This window comes from Lactuca saligna, chromosome 7 (genome assembly GCF_052625555.1).
Source record: "Lactuca saligna cultivar CGN05327 chromosome 7, ASM5262555v1, whole genome shotgun sequence".
Lineage (NCBI taxonomy): Eukaryota > Viridiplantae > Streptophyta > Magnoliopsida > Asterales > Asteraceae > Lactuca > Lactuca saligna.
The window spans coordinates 130389004-130412468 of record NC_136423.1 but is presented as its reverse complement, the minus strand read 5'-3'; positions in this window follow the sequence as shown (position 1 = coordinate 130412468).

The window sequence follows — 23465 nt, the reverse complement described above, 5'->3', positions numbered from 1 at the left end:
TGAGGGTGAACATACCCTACGATGAGGATTTAAAATAAATGGAGTTTTATACATGCCCAACATCAATTATAATCTCTTATCAGTTAGCAAAACTTGAAAACAATCTTAATTATGCTATAGCCTTTTTCCCTAATTTCTTTTTAATGCAGAAGTTGGTGACAAGGGACTTGATTGGTGGGAGTAATAGTGTTGGAGGATTCTATCGAATGGGGCAATGGAAAGAAAGGCTCTTGCAACGACTTTTGAGGTTTTGCATAAAATCTATCATCCAAGAAGATTTCAAATTTAATTTTTGTTAAATATTTTTCTATAAATAATCAATCTGAAGTGTGTGATGCTTGTTCTTCCCTTTCCTACTAGTGAAATAAAACTAGGGATTGTTTTAATCTAGTAAGTTGTGATGTATGGGGAAAGTACAAAACCTAGGGTTGTAAAGGAACTAACATTTAGCGAATTGTTCGGTTCGAAGATCGTTTATGTTTGTTTATTTAGAAATTAATGAACATGCACATATATTCCCGTTCGTTTAGTTAAACAAAAGAATATGAACAATGTTCTCATTCGTTCATTTAATTTTGTGAACATTTGTTTATGTTGTTCGTTTATGTTCGTTTATGTAAGTTCCTTTTATGTTAATATACACTTAATTGTGTTTGATTACATTACTATATTATAAGTTCACTTAAGCTCATATATGCGTAATTATGTTTTTTTTATCTTTGTTCATTTATGTTCGTTTAGAATGTTCACGAACATGAACAATGTAATTTGTTAAAAAAATGAACATGAACAAGAAAACTTATTCGTTTATCCATTTGTGTCCGTTCATTTGTTCAGCTAACTTAAACAAATGAACATGCACAAACCCACGTTCATCTTCGTTCGATTCGTTTACATCCCTAATAGAACTCCTTCTTTTTCAATTGAATTTTACTTATTAACAATTGTGGATGATTTTAGCCAATTTGTAATTAAGTTTCTTATTAAACATAAGCATGAGGCAAGCACATGTCTCGTGAATTTTCACAGTATGATCAAAACCCAATTTGGATAGAAAATCAAACGGATAAGGTGTGATAACAAAGGAGAATTTGTTTCGAACAAAATGCATAAAGTTTATGCACAAGAAGGGAAAATTCTCGAGACATCTTGCCTATACACCCCACAAAAAATGGGGTTATGGAATGCGCGCACACAAATCTACTAGAAAAAACACGTTATGTTTGTTTCCAAGCACACATGTCGAATTCCTTTTGGGGTGAATGTATCTTGACTGCCACTTATGTAATCAACCAACTTCGTTCCAAATTTCTTCAAGGATTTACACCTTAAAAAAAATCCTCTTCAATAAATGAACAAGTTATGATCACATGCATATATTTTTGTGTTTAACATTATAGTAGAATACATAAATTAAGGGAGACAAGTTTGACCCACATGGTACATCCATAATATTTGTTAGGTATCCCCAAGGTAGAAAGGGATATAAGATATATGATATAGAACACAAGAGGCTGGTGATATCAAGGGATGTGAGATTCATTGAAAATGAATTTCCAATGAAGAATATAAATGACAGTAAGGAGATATAGGAAGAAGAATAAATCTTTCAATTTACCAATAAGAATATCGCACCACACAATGAAACCACTCTCCATGCTCATGATGGGGTAACAAATTATGATAAGGAGGCATAAAAATCAAAATAGAGTGATCACAAGCCTCCCACATCGCATGATCTTTCAACGAAAGTCGATGATATCTTCATGAAAGCGAACCACGATACCAATCATGAAAAAAATGGCGTGAATTAACAAAAGGAGTGAGATCCATAACACAAGCTACACGGTTTAAGGATCATGAACTAGAGTTATCCCTTTCAATAAATCATCCGCACTCCGAATCCAGTCAAGTCGCATTGACGGTAAATCCCTTTCCTAGTTACGTTTTTTATGAAAAAATTTGTAAAAATCACAAAGCCTTCTTAGCTACCATTGCTTCACAGAATGAACAAAAATCTTTTAGTCAAGTTGTTTGTGATGAAAGATGAAAGGAAGCAACGCAAAGGGATATTGATGCTCTCAAACAAAATGGAACATGGGAACTTACAAATCTTCGAGAAGGAAAATGAGCCATAGACTCTAAGTGGGTATACAAAGTGAAGTATAAACAAAATGGAGATGTGGAACGATACAAGGCTCGTCTTGTCGCACAGGGATATACTCAAACGGAAGGTGTAGATTTTCATGACACATTTGCAATGGTTTCTAAGCTTGTCACGGTTCGTGTGTTGCTAATAATAGTAGTCAAACATAACTGAATCATACATCAATTAGACATAAATAATGCATTCGTACATGGATATTTAAAGAAGAGGATATATCTATATGTGTGTGTGTGTGTGTGTATATATATACACACACACACACACACACATAGACACAACAAGGTTTTAGAAAAGAAAATGAGACACGAGTCTGCAAGCTCAAGAAATAATTGTATGGTTCAAAGCAAGCCTCTATGAGTTGGTATTATAAGTTCACAGCCACCCTTCAGAGTCTCAAATTTTGGCAGTCACATGCCCATTAGTCTCTTTTCATTCATATAAGTGGGAGTACATTTTTGGCATACCTAATCTACATTAATGATGAAATAATCGTTGGAAATAATTTGAAAAATATTGAAGACACTAAGTCAAGTCTTGATGGCAATTTCAATATCAAAGAGCTAGGGAACTTAAAGTACTTCTTGGGGATTGAGGTGGCTCGGACGAAAGAGGGGCTTGTTCTATGTCAAGTGAAATGAACAATAGATATTTTGGAGGATTCTGGCTTACTTGGTTGTCGACCCAGCCAGTTCCCTGTAGAACAAAACCCATTGCTTAATAAGGAGAAAAATAATATCAGGTTGATGCTAGTAAGTATAGATGGTTGGTTGGCAAACTTATATATTTTTAGGAACCTACACCTGAGATCACCTATACAGTGAATGTGCTAAGTCAATATGTTTTTGATCTAGACTAAATCACTGGGATGTAGCTATAAGGGTGCTTCGGTACCTCAAGACCATAAGTGTGCAATGGATACTTCTACCAAAGGAATAAGGGACTGAATTGACTGCCTATAGTGACACATATTCGTTTGCTTGTCCCTTATCATTATGATCACAAACATAATTTTTTTATTTTAGGTCGTGCTCCAATCTCCTAGAAGCCCAAGACATAGTCAGTTGTTTCCAAATCTTCAATTGAAACTGAATAACGGGCAATGGCTACAACAGTTACTGAAATACTCTAGATGCGATGGTTGTAGACAAATTTTGATGTGAAAATAGACAAGTTGAAACCTCTTTTGTATGATAATGAGTCGGCACATCATTTTGCAAACAATCCTATTCTTCATGAGCGACCAAAGCACGTAGAGATGGATTTTTTTTACTTCGTGAGAGAATGAGTGGAGCTAATGTCACACCCCTAAACCAGGATGGAAGAAATGTTTGGGGGTGGATGACTTCTTCAACAATATCACAACATAATGTACAATAGTGATCAAAGCAAACAAATCCATCATAAATATAATCAATAATGATACATTGTTTCCAAGTATTGCATGTTTCAAAACAAATTACATTAAGATGACAAAATGAATATTACGATGCCGTAAAGCTCCATCATCAAAAGCCTTGTGACTACATGTTTAATGGTTTCCTGAGGATACAAGTAGTTTTGAAAAGTGTTAACAATTAAGTTGGTGAGTTCATAAGAGTTTTGTATGGGAAAAATCTGCAATTCTTTCCTTGTAAAATGATAGTGTTTATTCCCAGAAAATACAATATTTTCTTAAAAATGAATTGTAGTCTTAAAATCCCTAAGGCCAAAAAATGTGTTAGTATTTCTATACTTAAAATAGCATTACCTAGTTTTATTCATATATAATACTGTTTGAATGCATTTTACCCCCAAAACTAAATGTATCATTTATTTTCCATTTGAGTTATTCAAACTATGCTAAAACCGAAGTTGGCCTGCTATAACATTCTTCAAGCATCGGAATGTTAGACATTTGTCACCCCACACCTACCGGTCTAGCTATAACTAGAAGCTTAGGTGTGGGATTATCAGTCCCGTATAGATCTATACACAAGTATCACGCTCTCTTACCGAGATTGTGGTTATAATTCAGGACTTTACGGTGTACTCTGGTAGGTACGGTGAAGACTTTGTCTCATATAATTGTTTCAACAAGTTTACATTTTGTGTAATGAAAACCCTAGTATGTGTAAATATCACTTTTCGATAGTATTAATGTAGTGTATACCAATTATGTACTTTGATATAATGATTCGTCTTGTCCCAAAATGTTATAATAATATTAATGACCCATAAACTATACTTATAGTAGTTTATTATAAATATTACGTTACACCTATACACACACACACATATAGATATATATATATATATATATATATATATATATATATATATATATATATATATAAGACAACATGTTTAGATGTTCATAAATAACATGTACTATACATCTAGCATAATTATATGAACTATTAATAAGATAAAGTATGTTTTCTAGTTTTTGACATTTTTATGTCACCAAACGGTAAATAATTAATTATAAACTTTGTAAAATTTATTTTTACCTTTTTGTGAAGTTTAAGTCAAGCTAACCTTATATGTTTAAATCAACATATGTGAGGTCAAATCTCACAAAAATGGTACCATAAGCTGTGATGACCATTTTTGTTAGAAACCCCTAATTTTTAAATAAAATGATAGATGTTTACGTTTTCTTTTTGTAAAATCAAATCCTTGGTATTTATAACTAGTTTCAAAACATATATACAGAATAACATTTTTTGATTTATATACCACAAAAATGGTGTAATAACATGGTTATAACCATTTTTGCTAAAAAAATCATATTATGTCCATAAAACCCTAGTTTTTTATAGTTTCTTTTATTACTTTTTCTTAAGAACATATAGCATGTTTATACTCATTTTTCATAGATTTGCATTTTAAATAACATACCACACATAAATGTTCATAATACTAGGTAATAATATTATTTCATGTAGATAACATTTTTACACAACATGAAAGTAAGCATGTATCACAACTTGCACAATTATACAAGTTTTCTTGTATTATCCCCTAAAACTTGGATAAAGGTAAAAATGAGGGGTATGAACTCACAATGAGTGTGTTTCTTGGTGGATAAAGAGGTGAAGATGAAAGATTTCAAGCTAATAACACTTGAAGAATGAATGATCCTATGGATATTAACATATATTAATGTGTGTGTAATTGTATCAAAAGTAGTAGTAGTAGTAGTATATATATATATATATATATATATATATATATACATACATACATACACATATATGTGTGTGTATGTATGTATTTATAGAATCACTAGATTAGTAAGGAAAAACTTAACAACAGATCAAGAACCACCTTATGTAGATTAATCTTGAGAGAGTGAACTTGTTCTTTAAGAAGGAAATGAATAAATAAAGAAGATGGGATGATGGGGAGGGTTTCAGCTGAATATAAAGGGAAAAGAGGGAGGGAGAGGGGTGGGGTGGGTGGGTATGGGGTGGGGTGAGGAGAAAGTAGGTATGGCTTCTTGAACTAAATATTCAAGTATGGCTCTTTCAATTTAATAATAATACTTTGTAAAAGTGTAATAATCATATAAAACAAAAGTGGTTTCTTTAGTTTAGTTTTATAAAGAGGATGAGTAATTTTTATAAGAGTTGGTGCTTTCTATAAAAATGTGGTAAAAATGATGATGTATAATTACTTCATTTGAATCATTTAAATTCAAAATTTTATAAAAATTATTATCATCAAAGATAATAACATATTACATGAAAGTTAGGATGATGATTCCTAATTCTTTTCGTTAAAGTTTGAGTGTTTAAGTCTGGTATAGAATCCGTCGTATTTGGTGACGAATTCACAAAAATATGAGTATGTAACATTTGTTATGAATTTGTCATGTAGTATACCATTTATTAACTCAACTATATTGTGTTATTAATATTATTTATACCTAAATAAGATATAACTGAATTTTCGAATTTTTAGGTTACTAACCCTAATTAGGGTTTATATTCAAGAGTAAATTACTAAAATCGTCCCTGTGGTTTGTTTATAATTTTATGTTTGGTCCCTAACTTTTTTTTGCACTCGCATCGTCCCTGTGGTTTGATTTTGTTGAGTTTTTCGTCCCTATGGTTTGGTAAAATTCGCATGTTTGGTCCCTAACTTTATGTAACAAAATCAAACCACAAGGACGAAAATCGCAACAAAGCAAACCACATGGACGATCTGAGTGCAAAAAAAAAAAAAAAAAAAGATAGGGACCAAACGTGCAGTTTTGACCAAACCATAGGGACAATTTCAGTAATTTACTCTACATTCAATAATTGGTAAAAAGAGTGGTACTTTGAATTTTAACTTGCCGATAGTACATTAGTAACATTAGGGAATATCACATTTCTCCTAAAATTCTAATACAAGTTAAGTTGACCAGGTTGACTTTTTGTTGACTTTGTTTGACCAAAATTGACGGTTGTCACATCATCCCTCTTTTAGAAGGAATTTCGTCCCGAAATTAGCACTCCAAGTAGTATCTCAAGAGTTAGGAAAAATATGTGGATACTTATGTTTCATTTGGTCCTTACATTTCTAGGTAAATTCACGTCCTCGCTTAGCATTCCAACTAACCTATACTATTGGTATGCGGTTTTCCTTCGTTCTTTTGACTTCCTTATCCATGATTTCCACGAGTTCCTTGACAAAATGGAGACTGTAGTTTACTTCGATTTCATCAAGTGGAATGATGAGAGTCTCATCGGCCAGGCATTTCTTCATGTTGGACACATGGAAAGTCGGGTGCACATTGTTGAGTTCTTGCGGTAACTGAAGTCTGTAAGCTATCGGGCCAAGCCTGGCATGGATCTCGAATGCCCTTATATAGCTTGGATTTAGTTTCCTATGTTTTCCAAAACGTATCATTCATTTCTATTGTGAGATCTTCAACAACACGCGGTCACCAAGCTAGAATTCCAAGGGTTTGCGTTGTTTATCCGCATAAGTCTTTTGTTGGTCCCAAGATGCCTTTAGTTGTTCAAGGATCTTAACGATCTTCTCTGTTATTTACCATATGATCTCAGGGCTGGTAAGAGTGTTGTTAGGCACTTGTCCTCTAGCTAGCTGAGTGTTACCCATCTCATCCCAACATAGAGGTGATCTATACTTGCACCCATAGAGGGATTCAAATGGAGCAACTTTAGTGCTAGAGTGATAATTGTTGTTGTATGAGAACTCAATGAGTGGTAAGTGGGTATCCGAAGTTGTACCGAAGTCTATCACACAAGCTCTCAACGTGTCTTCTAGTGTTTGAATAGTTCTCTCACTTTTCCTGTCGGCTTCTGGGTAATAGGTTGTACTCATGTTGATCCCGATTCCTAAAGACTTTTGTGGTGATTGCCAAAACTATGAGGTAAACCTGTTATCTTTATCAGAGATAATAGATATTGGCACACCATGTAATCGTACAATCTCCTTGATGTATGTCCTTATTAGTTTCTCCATTTTTTCTATCTCCTTTATTGGTAGGAAGTGCGCGGATTTTGATAACCTATCGACAATTACCCATATGGTTTCAGGTCCATCAATTGTCTTGGGTAATTTAGTTATGAAGTCCACGGTTATCCTCTCCCACTTCCACTCGGGTATATCTGGTTGTTGTAGTAAACCCGAGGGATTTTGGTACTCTACTTGGACCTTGGCGCAAGTCAAACACTTGCCCATATAAGTAGCGAATTCCTCCTTCATGTTTGGCCATCAATATAGTTTCTTGAGGACTAGATACATCTTGTCTGAACTGGGATGAATGGAGTACTTGGTCTTCTGAGCTTCGTTCATGATAATGTCTTTGTACCCACCAAATCTTCATGTCCAGATTCGATTCATGAAGTAACGAGCTCCGTCATCCTTGACATCAAGGTGTTTTTCCATTCCTCGCAAGGCTTCACTAGCAAAAATTTTAGGTTTCAAGGCTTCAAGTTGTGCCTACTTGATTCGAGTGGACAGATGTGAATGGATAGTCACTATTAATAATTTTACTAGGAAGCCTGAGTACTCCTTTCGACTTAGGTCATCTGCTACCATGTTGGCCTTGCCAAAATGATAATGAATTTCGCAGTCATAATCATTTAGTAACTCTGCCCATCGTCGTTGTCTCATATTGAGCGCTTTTTGATTGAGGATGTGTTGGAGACTCTAATGGTCAGTGAAGATAGTACACTTTGTACCATAGAGCTAGTGTCTCCAGATCTTCAAGGAAAATACTACTTCCCCTATTTCAAGGTCATGTGTGGTGTAGTTGACCTCGTGAGTCATAAGTTGTCTTGAGGCATAGGCAATGACCTTCCCTCATTGCATAAATATGCAATCTAGACCTTGCTTGGAAGCATCGCAATAGACCACAAAGTCTTCCGTTCCTTCTAGAAGTGACAAGATCGGAGCACTGCATAACACTTACTTTAGCATCTGGAAGGCAGCTTCTTGTTTATCCTCCCAATTGAAGGTCACTCCTTTCTTTTTCATGGTAGTAAGTGGCTTTGCAATATTGGAAAAAGTTTTGTATGAACCTTCGGTAGTAGCCAGCAAGGCCCAAAAACTGGCAGATTTCTATCCGTGTCCTCGGTGCTTCCCAGTTTTTAATTGCTTTGATTTTGGAGGGATCCACATGTATCGCTTCCTTGCTGACCACATGTCCCAAGAAGTCCACCAATCAAATCCAAAATTCACATTTTGAAAACTTTGCATACAACTTTTCCACTCTTAGCATCTCCAAGACTTGTCACAGATGTTGATTATGCTCTTACTCACTTTGCGAATAGACTAGTATGGCATCGATCAACACTATCATGAATTTATCTAGGTAAGGTTGGCATACACGGTTCATTAGATCCATGAACACCACGGGTGCATTATTCAATCCAAAGGGCATCATAACAAAATCGTAGTGGATATAACGAGTCCTAAATTCCATCTTAGGAATATCTTCCTCCTGGACTCTAAGCTGATGGTACTCCGACCTTATATCAATTTTCGAGAAGTAGCTCGATCCCTGAAGTTGGTTGAATAGATCGTCACTTTGGGGTAGGGGATATCAGTTCTTGATGGTGAGTTTGTTAAATTCCCGATAGTCAATGAACATATGGAATGATCCGTCTTTTTTCTTTACGAATAAGACTGGTGCTCCCCAAGGTGAGAAGCTTGGTCTGATGAATCCTTTACTCAGTAGTTCATCCAGCTGACTGGACAATTCATGTACTTTTGATGGGGCTAATCGATATGGTGATTTGGCTATGGGGGTGGCTCCAGAAATCAAGTTGATTCTAAACTCGACATGTCGCATGGGTGGTACTCCCAAAAGGTCTTTTGGGAATACATCGAGAAAATTGAAGACTTTTGGAATATCCTTGATGTCCTTCACATCTCTCTTCTTATCAACAATGTGGGCTAGGAATGTGTTGTACTTATTGTACAGGTGCTTTTAAGCCTTGATGCAAGAGACGATTCGGAGGTTTGTGTCGGGTTTGTCACCATAATTGACAAGGGTTTCATTATTTGGTAAGTTAATTCGGATGAACCTTTCATAACACATGATATCAACATGGTGAGGGCTTAACCAATCCATGCCAATGATCACATCATAGCTTCCTATGGTAACATGCATTAGTTCGATTTGGAAGGAGTGATTGTTTAGCGTTAGGGTGCATGCTATGTATATGTCTTTGGTGCTTTCATTTTTTCCATTTACCATTTCTACTGTGAATATTTCATTGAGTGATTAAGGATTTTGTTTGAGTATTTTTTTAAATTTGTGGCTCGCAAAACTCCTTTCTGCACTGTTATCGAAAAGTATGCATGCATAGGAGTTATTGAGGAGAAACGTACCGATAACCATAATGGGGTCCTTCATCGCTTCCTCATGACCCATTGTCAAGATCCTTCCCACACCTCCGACATTCTGGCACTCCTTGTTCAAATTCCCCGTCTCCCTACATCCATAACACGCCTGACTCACTCCAGTATTAGTGGCTTGGGTGGTCTGTTGAGCTGGCGCCTTACAGTAACTGAGCGGTATGCCCCTTCTTATTAAATTTGGTGTAGTGCATCTCTTGGCAAGCTCTATTGTGACGGAAGTTGCACTTGCTGCATTTAGGCAGATTCCCAACATATTGTTTAATTGGCGTTTTGGGCAATAGGGATAGTGGTGGCATGGACCGCCACAATTTTTTGTCTTTTGACAGGATCTTGAGTTGGTTTTCCTTTTTCTTGTTCTATAACTTCCGCTTGTTATCTCCCCTTTTTAGTTAATTAGGTGTGGGTGTCATAATGCCCTGGCGGACTTTGTGGTCGACAAGACTGTGTGCCAAACATTTCGCACTATGGTAGGTGGTTCGGTTAGCAGATACAACCATTCCATGAATTTGGGAGGATAGTCCCCAGATGTATCACTCCACATTCTTATCTTCACCGGTGACCATCCCGAGGCACAGAACTGGCAAGTCGTTAAACCTTGTAGTATAGGCGGTCACATCATAGACTGTCATTGTATGGTTCCAAAGCTCTTGCTCTAATTTCTGGATTTCGCCTCTCGGGCAGTACTCCTCCAGCATCATGACATTCATATCTTCCCAACTCATAGAGTTAGCCATGGCGAGAGTCAGGGTTTTAACATGGCCATTCCACCAGGATAAGGCCGAGTCAGCGAAAGTACAAGCAACGTACTCGATTTTACATTCATCTAGGCATGAACAGACTTTAAACACATATTTGGTTTTCTCAAACCATCTTGTTAACGTGATGACATTGCCATCACCATGAAAAGTATTAGGCTTGCATTTCATGAAATCCTTGTAGGAGCATACTCGTAGGTGTCCTTGACTTTCACCATGATTGGAACTATTGGCACCGTTCCTGTTTCCATTTCCGTTTCCGTTTGTGCCGTTAGCGCTAATTTGTGCCATGGTAGTTTCCACCACCGCTGCCAAAATTGCTTTGAACATAGCGGGGTCCAACTTTGGAGTTGGTGTTGGTGGAACTGTTGGTGTTCTGTTGGCATGCCAGTTACTTCTGCATGGTGGCATTCTTCTGCCATAGGGGTTAGAGATGCAATGATGGTAAGTCCTCGATAATAGTTATAATTTGGGTATTATCGAAATAGAACGTCTCAACTATATGTTTGTTATGTCTAGCCTTTATTGTAACTTATAAAAATTTCATAAAAGAATAATTACTATAATAAGTAAACAATTGCATAACAATTTATGAACATAATAGTAATAACCAATGAAATTAAATGCAAACCATTTCATTGATAATGTTTCATAGTAGTACATAGTTTTGGAAAATTGACCTTCATGGAGGTCTATAATACACCTGAAACCCAAAATAAAATTGCCAGCATAACGACCCTTAGAATAGTGTGATCACTTATTCGTAGAGTCATACCTACATACATGAGAGAGTAGCACCAACACTTACTCAAAAGACTGTGTATAATAAAAGTCGAGTAGCATAAACACTACTCATGGCGAGTAGCATCCTTCAGCCCTCGAAGTGTGGCTATGAATGCTGGCATCTCCCTTGTTTGCTCCCTAGCCTCCTCAGCTTGACGGTCTGCGTCGATCATCCTCTACTCCATGTTGGCATGCATGTCCATGAGCTCCCTAACCTCGGCTCAGGAAATTGTGACATCCTCCAGAAGACAATCAATAATCCTACGTGTCTGATCATGATCTTCATCCATACGACAAAATCAAGCGAAAGTGACCTCAGTAGTGGCACCAACATCTATGATCTGGCTAGTAGACGCCCTGGCATGCTCATCAAGGTGTGAAATGCGGCGAATCATGATAGGGAGAGCCCAATCTGCTGAACTGCCATTACGGAGGTCATAGAACTCTCAACACATACCGTACGGGGAATGCTGGCCATGCTCACGGCTCCATCTATGTAGGTCCTCTGCCCAGCGGGGTGTTGATCCTAGAGTGGTACACCTGTCAGTAAAATCTTGGGTCTACAGAACAAAGGTAGCCTCTTACGAGGGGTGCGGATCAATAATGGACCACCTGGATGGCGGTATACCTGAAAGCTTTGATCGAGAATAGGATCGTGCAGGTTGAGGACAGAAAAGCGTGGGTCGCTAACCTCAGAATCAGCATCGGAGTCCTCCTCCATCAGTTCCTCGTCAATATCCCCATCATCACGTTGACCCTCCTCCGGGTCCTCCTCAGCGGCTGGTGCGTCAGCCTCTACCTGCTCCTCGGGCTCCTCCTCAATCCATCCACCATTGCCATTATCGAGAAAGTAAGGATCTCGTGGTAAGTGAAATCCAACCATGTCGACGATGTAACGATAGAGCTATAAGAGGTACATAAGGAGTCTAGGTGTATGGTTCTATAGTATCATAAATAACTCCTATAGTATTTTTAAACTTTATGTTTGGTCCTAGAGTTTCTTTGTATGGGGTGTTGGTAAGTTTTATACTTGTTGTTCACTACGACTATTCTCAAGCACATGTTAGTCATATCTCGGACAAATATAGTTAATCAGGTTCTATCTATCCTAGATCTGATTACATAACTACCTAGGCTTATTCGTAGTCTTCAACTTATCTTATTACTTTTGTATTATTCTTGTTATGACACTGTTATAATATGTAGGCATGTACTTATACTTTATAAAAAATATATCATCATATTTTAAAAGTATACTTATACGAAATGTTTTTGTCAAAGAGTTTTAGTCCCATTGTATTTATTGTTCTATATCTTACATGGTTTGATATACTTGGTTCACTATAAACAATCATCTGATGCCAATCTGTCACACCCCCAAACCAGGATGGCGGATACATCTGGGAATGGATGACTTCATGAACAATATCACGATACAATGTACAATAGTGATCAAAGCAAACACAATCATAAAAAATATAATTGAGAATGTTACATTGTTTCCAAGTATTTCATGTTTCAAAACCAATTACATTATGATGCTAAAATGAATATTACGACATCGTAACGTCCCATTGTCAAAAGTCTTGTGACTACTTGTTTAACGGTTTCCTGAGGAACAAGTATGCAAAGTGTTAACAATTAAGTTGGTGAGTTCATAAGAGTTTTGTATGAGAAAAATCTGTAATTCTTTCCTTGTAAAATGATAGTGTTTGTTCCCAAAATATCCAATATTTTCTTAAAAATGAGTTGTAGTCTTAAAATCCCTAAGACCAAAAATGTGTAAGTATTTCTATACTTAAAATAGTATTACCTAGTTTTATTCTTATATAAAACCATTTGAATTCATGTTACCCTATGAACTAAATGCATCGTTGATTTCCCATTTGAGTTATTCCATCCATGCTAAAACCGAAGTTGGCCTGTTGTGACATTCTTTAAGCATCAGAATGTTAGACATTTGTCACCACACACCTGCCGGTCTAGCTATAACTAGCACCTTAGGTGTGAGATTATTAGTCTCATATAGATCTATACACAAGTATCACGTTCTCTTACCGATATTGTGGTTATAATTGAGGACTTTAGGGTGTACTCTGGTAAGTACGGTGAAAACTTTATCTCGTATAATTGTTTCAACAAGTTTACGTTTTGTGTAATGAAGACCCTTGTATGTGTAAATATCAATTTTTGATAGTGTTAATATAGTGTGTAACAATTATGTACTTTTATATAATTATTCGTCTTGTCCCAAAATGCTATAATAATATTAATAACCCATAAACTATACATATTATTGTTTATTATAAATATTTTGTTACACCTCTATATATATATATATATATATATATATATATATATATATATATATATATATATATATATATATATATATAAGTCAACATATTTAGATGTTCATAAATAACATGTATTATACATCTAGCACAAGTATATGAACTATTAGTAAGATAAGGTAAGTTTTCTAGTTTTTGACTTTTTTACGTCACCAAATGGTAAATATTGAATTATAAACTTTGTAAAATTTATTTTTACATTTTTGTGAAGTTTAAGTCAAGCTAACCTTATATGTTTAAAACAACATATTTTAGATCAAATCTCACAAAAATGGTACCATAAGCTGGTTATGACCATTTTTGTTAGAATATTCTCTAATTTTTACATAAAATGATCGATTTTTAGGTTTTCTTTTTGTAAAACCAAATCCTTTGTACTTATAAATAGTTTCAAAACCTATGTCCAAAATAACATATTTTTATTTATATCCTACAAAAATGGTGTAATAACCTGGTTATAATCATTTTTGCTAGAAAAGTCATATTATGTTCATAAAATTATTAGTTTTTTTTTGTAGTTTTTTAATTAATTTTTCTTAAGAACATATAGAATGTTTATACTCATTTTTCATTGATTTGTATTTTAAACAACAACCACACATAAATGTTCCTAATACTAGGTAATAACATTATTTCATGCAGATAACATTTTTACACAAAATGAAAGTAAGCATGTATCACAATTTGTACAATTATACAAGTTTTCTTATATTCTCCCATAAAATTTTGATAAAGATGGAAATGAGGGGTATAAACTCATCTTGAGTGTGTTTCTTGGTGGATAAAGAGGTGAAGATGAAAGATTTCAAGCTATGAACACTTTAAGAATATAAGATCCTATGGATATTAACACATATTAATGTGTGTGATTGTAATAAAACTAGTGTGTGTGTATATATATATATATATATATATATATATATATATATAGAGAGAGAGAGAGAGAGATATTAACACATATTAATGTGTGTGATTGTAATAAAACTAGTGTGTGTGTATATATATATATATATATATATATATATATATATATATATATATATATATATATATATATATATATATAGAAATCTCTTTCGGTTTTTAATAGAGAAATCTCCTTCTCTGCCTATGTAAGTTGGACTTGTTGAACAGCAATGGTAGAAGCGTGTTTAGCAATTTCTTCTTTCAGTGCACTCTCCTTGGCAAGGTCAGCATGCATAGAGTCCAGTTTGGAAGAAACCGAACTTATGAGAGTGGCATTATTCAAGCACCCAAAAGATTTCATCAATCTTTATTTGAATTAGAATTTACCACCGAAACCTGAATTGCCCTTAATTCACTAAATGACAAAAGTTATCAAACAGAGAATCAATAGAATGGGAAAAATTAAAAATTTTCGTGCATTAAAGTGATAAACGGTAAAGAAATAAAGAAAATGTGTTTGAGTTGTGAGTGATATCTGACAATCAGATGATAAACAAAGGAATCCGGGCAAGAATCGCTTCCTTTGAAATCAAGAGAGATTCAAAGTGCTTATGTGGATTCCCGAAAAATACGATCAACTATTTGTTAAGAAACATTGAAAGGCTTCTTTTAATCATAGGCTTAGGCTAGTTTATCTTCAACCGAACTTCAAGTCTTAACATAAAACCGAACGTTGGAAGAAGTACCTATGAGACTGATGTGATCTGTTGAACAGGTAGGTTGGATATAGTATGTAGTGACAAAAGAGAATGTATAAATCTCAAAAAAAAAAATGGATCTCTTTGGAAAGAAATGCCTTGGTAGTAGACAACTTCATAAAAGACCACTCAAAAATAAAAAGAGATTTCATTAGGTACTTAGTAAGTTCATGAATAATTAATTCACCGTCAATTCCTTATGGGTGTTGAATTTTGGGTTTCACTCAGCACGTGGTATATGTATCTAAGATCATAAACACAAATATTGTGTAACCATAAACCTCAGTGGTAAGAACCGAGAGTCTCAAGGGTTACATTGATGAACCGAGAGTAAATGGAGAATATAAGGGAGATGGGTAAAAAACAGAAAGTACCTTCTGCTAGATAGATATGACAAAGCAGAAAAACTCTTAACTCGTATGAGAAGTGTAACATAGCTCTAGACGGAGTAGGTATAATCATCCTGATTGGGAAGAAACTATAGCTATAGATCGAATCATTAAGGCTTGCTCAAGGTCGTAAAGGCTTAGGTCAACATGCCGCAGCATGCTTCTAGGGACCCTTAACTACTTCTTATGGAAATTAAATATACCTGCCTTAGATCCATATTCGGTTGTACTGGTACTCAAATCATCTAAAAAGAACAAGAAACACACCATACACACCAAACAGACAAATAACGAGACAAAAATATTTTTGAATTTTTGAATTTTTCTGAAAAAGAATAAAAACAGAAAGATAAAATATTTTTGGATTTTTGAGATTTTTTGAAAAAGAATAAAAACAGAAAGATAAAATATTTTTGGATTTTTGAAATTTTCTGAAAAAGAATAAAAACAGAAAGATAAAATATTTTTGGATTTGTGAAATTTTCTGAAAAAAAAATAAAAACAGAAAGACAAAATAATTAAGTTTAAAGAAAAGACATGAGAAAAGAATGTACAAGATATACAACTGAAACCTTATCTTAAATGTGTGAAACGAAATAGACCGAGCGTTCGGCCCATTTCGGTTCCCTAAAATTCTAGAGCCGAAATAGACCGAGCGTTCGGTTCATTTCGGTTCCCGAAAATTATGGAGCCGAAATAGACCGATGAAGGGCCATGAAAATGGTTTGGGCTAGGCTTAGCATGTGATTGTTTTTGGTTTTGTGTCTATAATCACACTTTATGTTATTTTGTACTTTGTTGTGTTTACGGCCGCAAACTAGGTTTGCGGTCCAGTTGAGTATATGTGACAACCCGAAATTTCCATTCTGTACAAACTATATCACTTCAATAGAAGTTGTAGCAGTCACAGTTAATTTTCAGACTTTTCGCGTAAGTTTGAGAAATTCAGGGTTTACACTTCAGGAAATATCAGGAGAGTGGGTGCACTATGGTTTGGTGCAACACTGTTATTCCAACACTCTAATTTATTAGGGATCATTAAAGGAATAAAAATATTTTGTGCCAAAATATCTCAGGACTATAAATAGATTTCTAAACCAAAATCATTTATTATTCACATTTCCGACTAGAGAAAAGCCATTTTCTCTCTGACGGATCTTCGGGTTTTTATACCAAAACGTGAGTAACTCTTTAAAGTATTGTTAGAGAGCTTTATACGTGTCTATAACAAGTTTTAGAAGGCTAAAACATGAAATCTAGGAGTTTACACCTCGAGATGTTCTTGAGTGGTAAACTCCCGAAACGAAGCCAAAACCGATACTTGTGTTATAATAAGGACTTAGATGCTTATGTATACACATTAGGGACAAGAAAACAACCACAAATCACCCAAGTTTGGGGAGTTCACGGCCCAAGAATTGCTTAGGCCGTAAACTCCCATTCCAAGCTCAAAATGGTGATTTAAAGACTATAAGACTTAAAGGCTTTTATCTAGGCTAATTCCCCAAGTAGAATAAGGTCTTAAACACATCAAATGACACAAATCAAAGTGAGTTTACGGCCCAAGAGAAGCTTAGGCCGTAAACTCCATAAGAATGGACAGAAGTGTGGTTTCAAGACACCTAAATCCCTAGACCCCTTCATGGAATTGTTTCCTACAAAAATGAGGAACCTAAATACATAAAAATCAATCATCAAAGTGAGTTTACGGCCAAGAGAATGTTCTTGGGACGTAAACTCAAAAGGATGGCACCAAAGTGTGCCTAGGGTTCTCATTAGCTTTAAACAATTGTCTAGAACATATCCCACAAGTGCAAGAGGCTTAAAAGCAACTAAAACCCACCATACTTAGAGTTTACGGCCGTAAACTCTAATGGTATTAGCCTTGAGGCCGTAAACTCCTAATTGGAGTACTTCTAGACCTTAAACCCTTCCAAGGACTTAGCCACTAAGTTAGAACAATTCTAGAGAGCATTTGGGACTTCAAAACACACCAAACATACATGTTTGGGAGTTTACAGTCGTAAACTCAAGAGTTTAAAACCGTAAACTCCATGTGTGATGGTTTATAGAGAGTAAACTCTCATATGGGGTCCTTTGGTAACCCTAAACACAAGTACCCTGTCCCACAATGGCTTAGATGCAATCCTTATGGCTTAAAATACTTATATAAAGTGTTTATATGCCTAGGATGTCTTAAACATTATCAATTAGTCAATTATGTCTAATTGAGTGCATATATGTGTGATTATATGTTCATTAGGATCGTACTGTGTTCACAAGTTCTCGCTTGATACCTAGCAATCCGATACCGTTCATTTCATCCCAATCACCAACTACAGGTGAGTTCATACCCCTAATCAATGTTTTAAATGATTTTAAATGCTTTAAAGGGGGGAATACAAGTAGAAACAAACATGTTATTAAATCATTATTATGTATTTTATAACAGTGTTTGTCATTTAACAGATTTCACATACTACAAAATGTGATGCATGAAATGGTTTTAAATCTTAAAAACGCATTGTCATCAATTGTTTCACCTTTGAAATGTATATCAAAAATGACATCAAGTCATCGTTATTTATCGTTTCAAAACCCATAAGATGTCTTATAAAACCATTTTACATTATTAAACTAAACTATGCATGTACACTTATGTTCTTATATATGTATTGAGGTTATAGTTTACAGTTTTCATTTAGTTTCTCACACCCTTGAGTAGTAAGAGTGTATAAACCTACTTGAACAACCAATTACCTTCCAGCAAACTATCATGGGAATAATTTGGAGATATCAAACATAATTCCTATTACAAGGAATCACACAAGAGTCAGTTCATTCATGTTTCTATACTAGTACATTACCTGATACATGAGTACCTTTACATTTGATTACATGATACATGAGTACGTTTACATATACTTACATGATACATGAATACCATACATGAATACTGTTACTTAGATACATTATCCTGTACTCACTTACGTGGATACTTGTACCTAAAGTTATTAGGAAGATTTATTCGTACCTTCTGTGTCAATTTTCCTGCCTGTCCCAGTTCAATGGAATGTCTATACGGGACTAACCATTCCGGAACCCAGCTGTTAGCAACACTGGGTGATGAACATCTACGGATGTCTAAGGTTGTTTCTGATATTAGAGGTCAGTTACGGAACTAACCATTCCTCCATCCTCTGTTGCAACAGAGGATGAGATGAAACTCTTTGGACGATCATTCGGTTAACGTTTTTGTGGGATTAACCCCCCCCCCTCCACCCTGCTGCTGCTACAGAGGGTGAGTGGACAATCTTTGGATGTTCATCGGGTATACCTTTCGCTTCGGCGATGTCGTGGTAATCCTGGTCACCCAGGGTTAACACTTACTTGATTATACTTTTCCTATTTACTTTATTTTGTGATACTTTCACATAAATGAGGAGTTAGACCAAGTACTCTAGCACTAGTCAATAGAAAGGAAAAGCTATCATATTACTAACGAAACATTTAGGTCTTGGTAGAAGACTACCTAGTCATTACAAAACATTCGGGTCTTGGTAGAAGACTACATTTCATACTTATAGAAAATAAGGGTTTTTCTAGGGTTTTCATATGTACAGCAACATTTTCATCTAACGATTTACATGGCCTTTATAACAGATTTTAACAAACAAGGCAATGACACTTATATACTTATGAATTCACCAGCTTTAAAGCTGATACTCGCTTTCAAAATAACTTGTATTCTCAGGTCATCAGTAGACAGGTACGGAGGCCAGGTTTTTGAGAAGGCGGAGCAGACAAGTCTCGTCTTTTATTTTGATTGTATATTTTTGGTGTCTTACTACAATGAAAGAAACACACATGTATTAAAACTTTACTTATAATGCAATGGATGATCTTGTTGCTTGTTTATTATATTACACTGTTGTGATACTGTACATGACGTCCTCCACCCCTGAACGTTTCCGCCGTTCGTGGTTTTGGGGTGTGACAGATTGGTATCAGAGCATTGTTTATAGTGAATTAAGTATATCAACCCATAAAAGATATACTAACTATAAATACATGGGATTAAAACACTCTGTCTAAGAGTTATACTTTTAAATAATAAAATATTTAACAAAGTATACGTGCCTGCATTCATACTAAAACCAGTGTCACAACGACAAGAACAAAAGTATTACGATTGTTGAACATCACAAGTGAGCCTAGGGATATATAGTCAGCCTTGGGAATGGCATAGCCTGATCAACTTTGCTGGTCCAAGGAGTGATTAGCATATGCTCAAGAATGGTTGTGATGTGGCAACAAGTCTAAAAACTTACCAACACAACCATAAAGAAATACCATAGGGGTATTTGATCTTACTGTAATTGTCTTAGTTAGTTCGTCTATTTGAGCTATTTCTTATATCCCTTTTCTCGCGTAGATTAAGATGGCTGGATTTCACCATGGTGATCCGTACTTCCCAAACCACGGAAATGCTGGTTGGCTAGAGGCAGAACCAGAAGATGATCACTCAATTCCTTTGGATGATCACCATGCTGAGGGCTTTTCCGATAGTTCGGACTCGGAGCCAGAAGTCAACAACCTACGCCCAGCTGCTCAAAACCCAAACCTTAACCCTCGTCCTGTGTTTCAAGGACCCACACCCTTGTGGGCCATTAACTTGACTGAATGAAGTCAGGAACAAGGTCAACCCATTCCCTACAATGGAGACCGAAGTTTCTACAACCTCACTGAAGGAGGTTCTGCTGATAGAGTACTACCAATCATGGTGCGTAGGATTTCTCGAAACACGATCATGGCTCAAGCGACTATAAATCAAGTTTTGGAAGTTGACGCCAACTCCGGTGTTAACACTGTCCACATTCGCCAACTAGAGTCTGCTCACGAAAGGACTCTGGTCCGCAATGCAAATCTGCAAAGGGAACTTGCTGAAACCCGAGCAGAAGTTAGAGAACTTCGAGCTCAACAAGCAAGGTCGGACAGGCGTATAAGGGACATTGAACGTCTACTGTCGGGATCGAGGACTCATGCAAGCAGCTCTCGTCGCCGATAGAAGCTTGTCGACTCATCTTTTGGATATAACCTAGTTTATGTAAAACTTTGATCTAATTTCCTATCTGTATAAATCTTAGACCTGTTAGGTCTTGATATAGTCGTATTCTGTCAAAATTTTCCATCTTGGTTGATGTAAGGCCTACTTTTAGGCCATTTTTCCCGAACTAATTACATCTGCAATTCCAGTATTATTGATAGATATCTAATCATATGGAAATTGTCATCCAAATGTTGTCACGTTCAGCTAGTTATTCTATTCATTATGTTGTTGGACTATGGGGAGTTAGTCCATGGGACACATTCATAAATCATTTATTCTTATCCATGTCATCATCTTTTAAACATATAGTTAAAGATGCCTCCACGCAGAAGTACAAGGCGTAATCCAATCAACGAAACACTGATACCACCGCCTCCTCCACCACCACAACCACAAACTCAACCTCCTCTACCACCTAACCCCTTTGATGCCAACGTGTTCCAGGCAGGTTTCACAGCAGCAGTTGGAGCTGCTGTGTCAGCAATCAACACTCCTGTCCCTAGTGGATCGGGAACAGGTGCACTTCCCTCGAACCACGGCAAAAGCCATGGACACCCTCGGGAATGCACTTACAAGGATTTCACGAACGCCAAGCCCCGCAGCTTCAATGGAACTGGTGGGGTTATGGTGTTAAGGCAGTGAATCGAAAAGATGGAATCTGTCTTTGAAATCTGCGCTTGCCAGGAAAACAACAAGGTCAAGTTCGCAGCTTGTACCTTCTCCGATAGAGCACTAACATGGTGGAACGGCCATGTTAAATCCCTAACTCTAGTGGTGGCGTATTCCATCAACTTGGAACGCTTGAAGGACATGCTGATGAGAGAGTATTGTCCTCGGGGAGAAGTACAAAAACTCGAGCAGGAACTTTGGAACCTGCAAATGGTTGGATCTGAGATAGGAACCTACACGAATAGGTTCTGTGATCTGGAAAACTTATGCCCCGACATGGTTGCTCCCCAAAGCAAGAAAATAGAAAGATATATCTGGGGGCTGTCGCCCCAGATCCAGTCGAGTGTTATAGCTTCCAGGCCTATTACTTTTGACAGTGCCAAGGAACTAGCACAATCCCTCATTGATCACCGGAAACCTCATAACATAACAAGCCCTACTCCTGTACTACAAAAGCCCAACCCCGATCAGAACAAGAAGCGGTGGAATAAGAGGAAAAGAGGAGCTCCGCAAGGATCCTCCAATAAGCAACAACTTGTGGCGATCAATGCTGCCACAGTGACTCCTGTTGCCCCTACAAACCTCTTACCAGGAAAAACTTATGCCGGAACCCTTCCGAAGTGCACCAAGTGCAACTTCCACCACCACGGACCTTGTAAGGAGATGTTCTGCTCCAACTGCAACAGGAAGGGACACACCGTCCGTTACTGCAAGGCTCCAATAGCTCAAGCCGCCCAGGTTCCTAACGCTGGTATGGGCCAAGCTTGCTACGGATGTGGCGAGGTGGGCCATTACAAGAGGAACTGCCCTAAAGTGGGGATGGCTGGAGGAGTGAGAAGAGTTATGGCCCTAGGTCACGAGGAAGCAGTAGCTGATCCTACGATAGTTACTGGTACGTTCCTCCTCGATAATTCATATGCTTGCATACTTTTCGATAGTGGAGCCGAGAAAAGTTTTGTAAGTCACAAATTTGCACACCTGCTTAAACAAAAACCATGTGCATTAGATAATTCATTCACGGTAGAAATGGCTAACAGGAAAACAGAGAGTACAAACTGCATATACGTAGGTTGTACCTTAACTTTAGATGGCCATACTTTCAAGATAGATCTCATGCCAGTCACAATTAAATGTTTCGACGTTATCATCGGTATGGATTGGTTGAGTCTTCTTCGCACCGATATCTTGTGCTTTGAAAAAGCAGTTCGTCTTAACCTTCCTAACAATCAAACCTTAACTATCTACGGCGACAAACCTTGTACGAGCCTTCGTATCATTTCGTGCATTCAAGCCCAGAAGTGCTTGCGAAAGGAATATCATGCATTCCTAGCACACGTCGTCGATACCAGTCAAGAACTGAAGGACATCCAGAAAATTCCAGAAGTACGCGACTTTCCCGACATATTCCTAGAAGAACTTCCCGGTTTACCACCGCAACGCCAAGTCGAGTTCAGAATCAACTTAGTGCCAGGAGCTACCCCAGTAGCCAAATCTCCTTATCGCTTGGCACCGGCCGAGATGCAGGAACTTTCCAGTCAACTTAAAGAACTTCTCAAGAAGGGATTCATTCGACCAAGCTTCTCACCATGGGGAGCACCGGTCTTGTTCGTCAAGAAGAAAGATGGATCGTTTCGCATGTGCATCGACTATAGAGAACTCAACAAACTTACCATTAAAAATCGTTATCCCTTGCCCCGCATTGACGATTTGT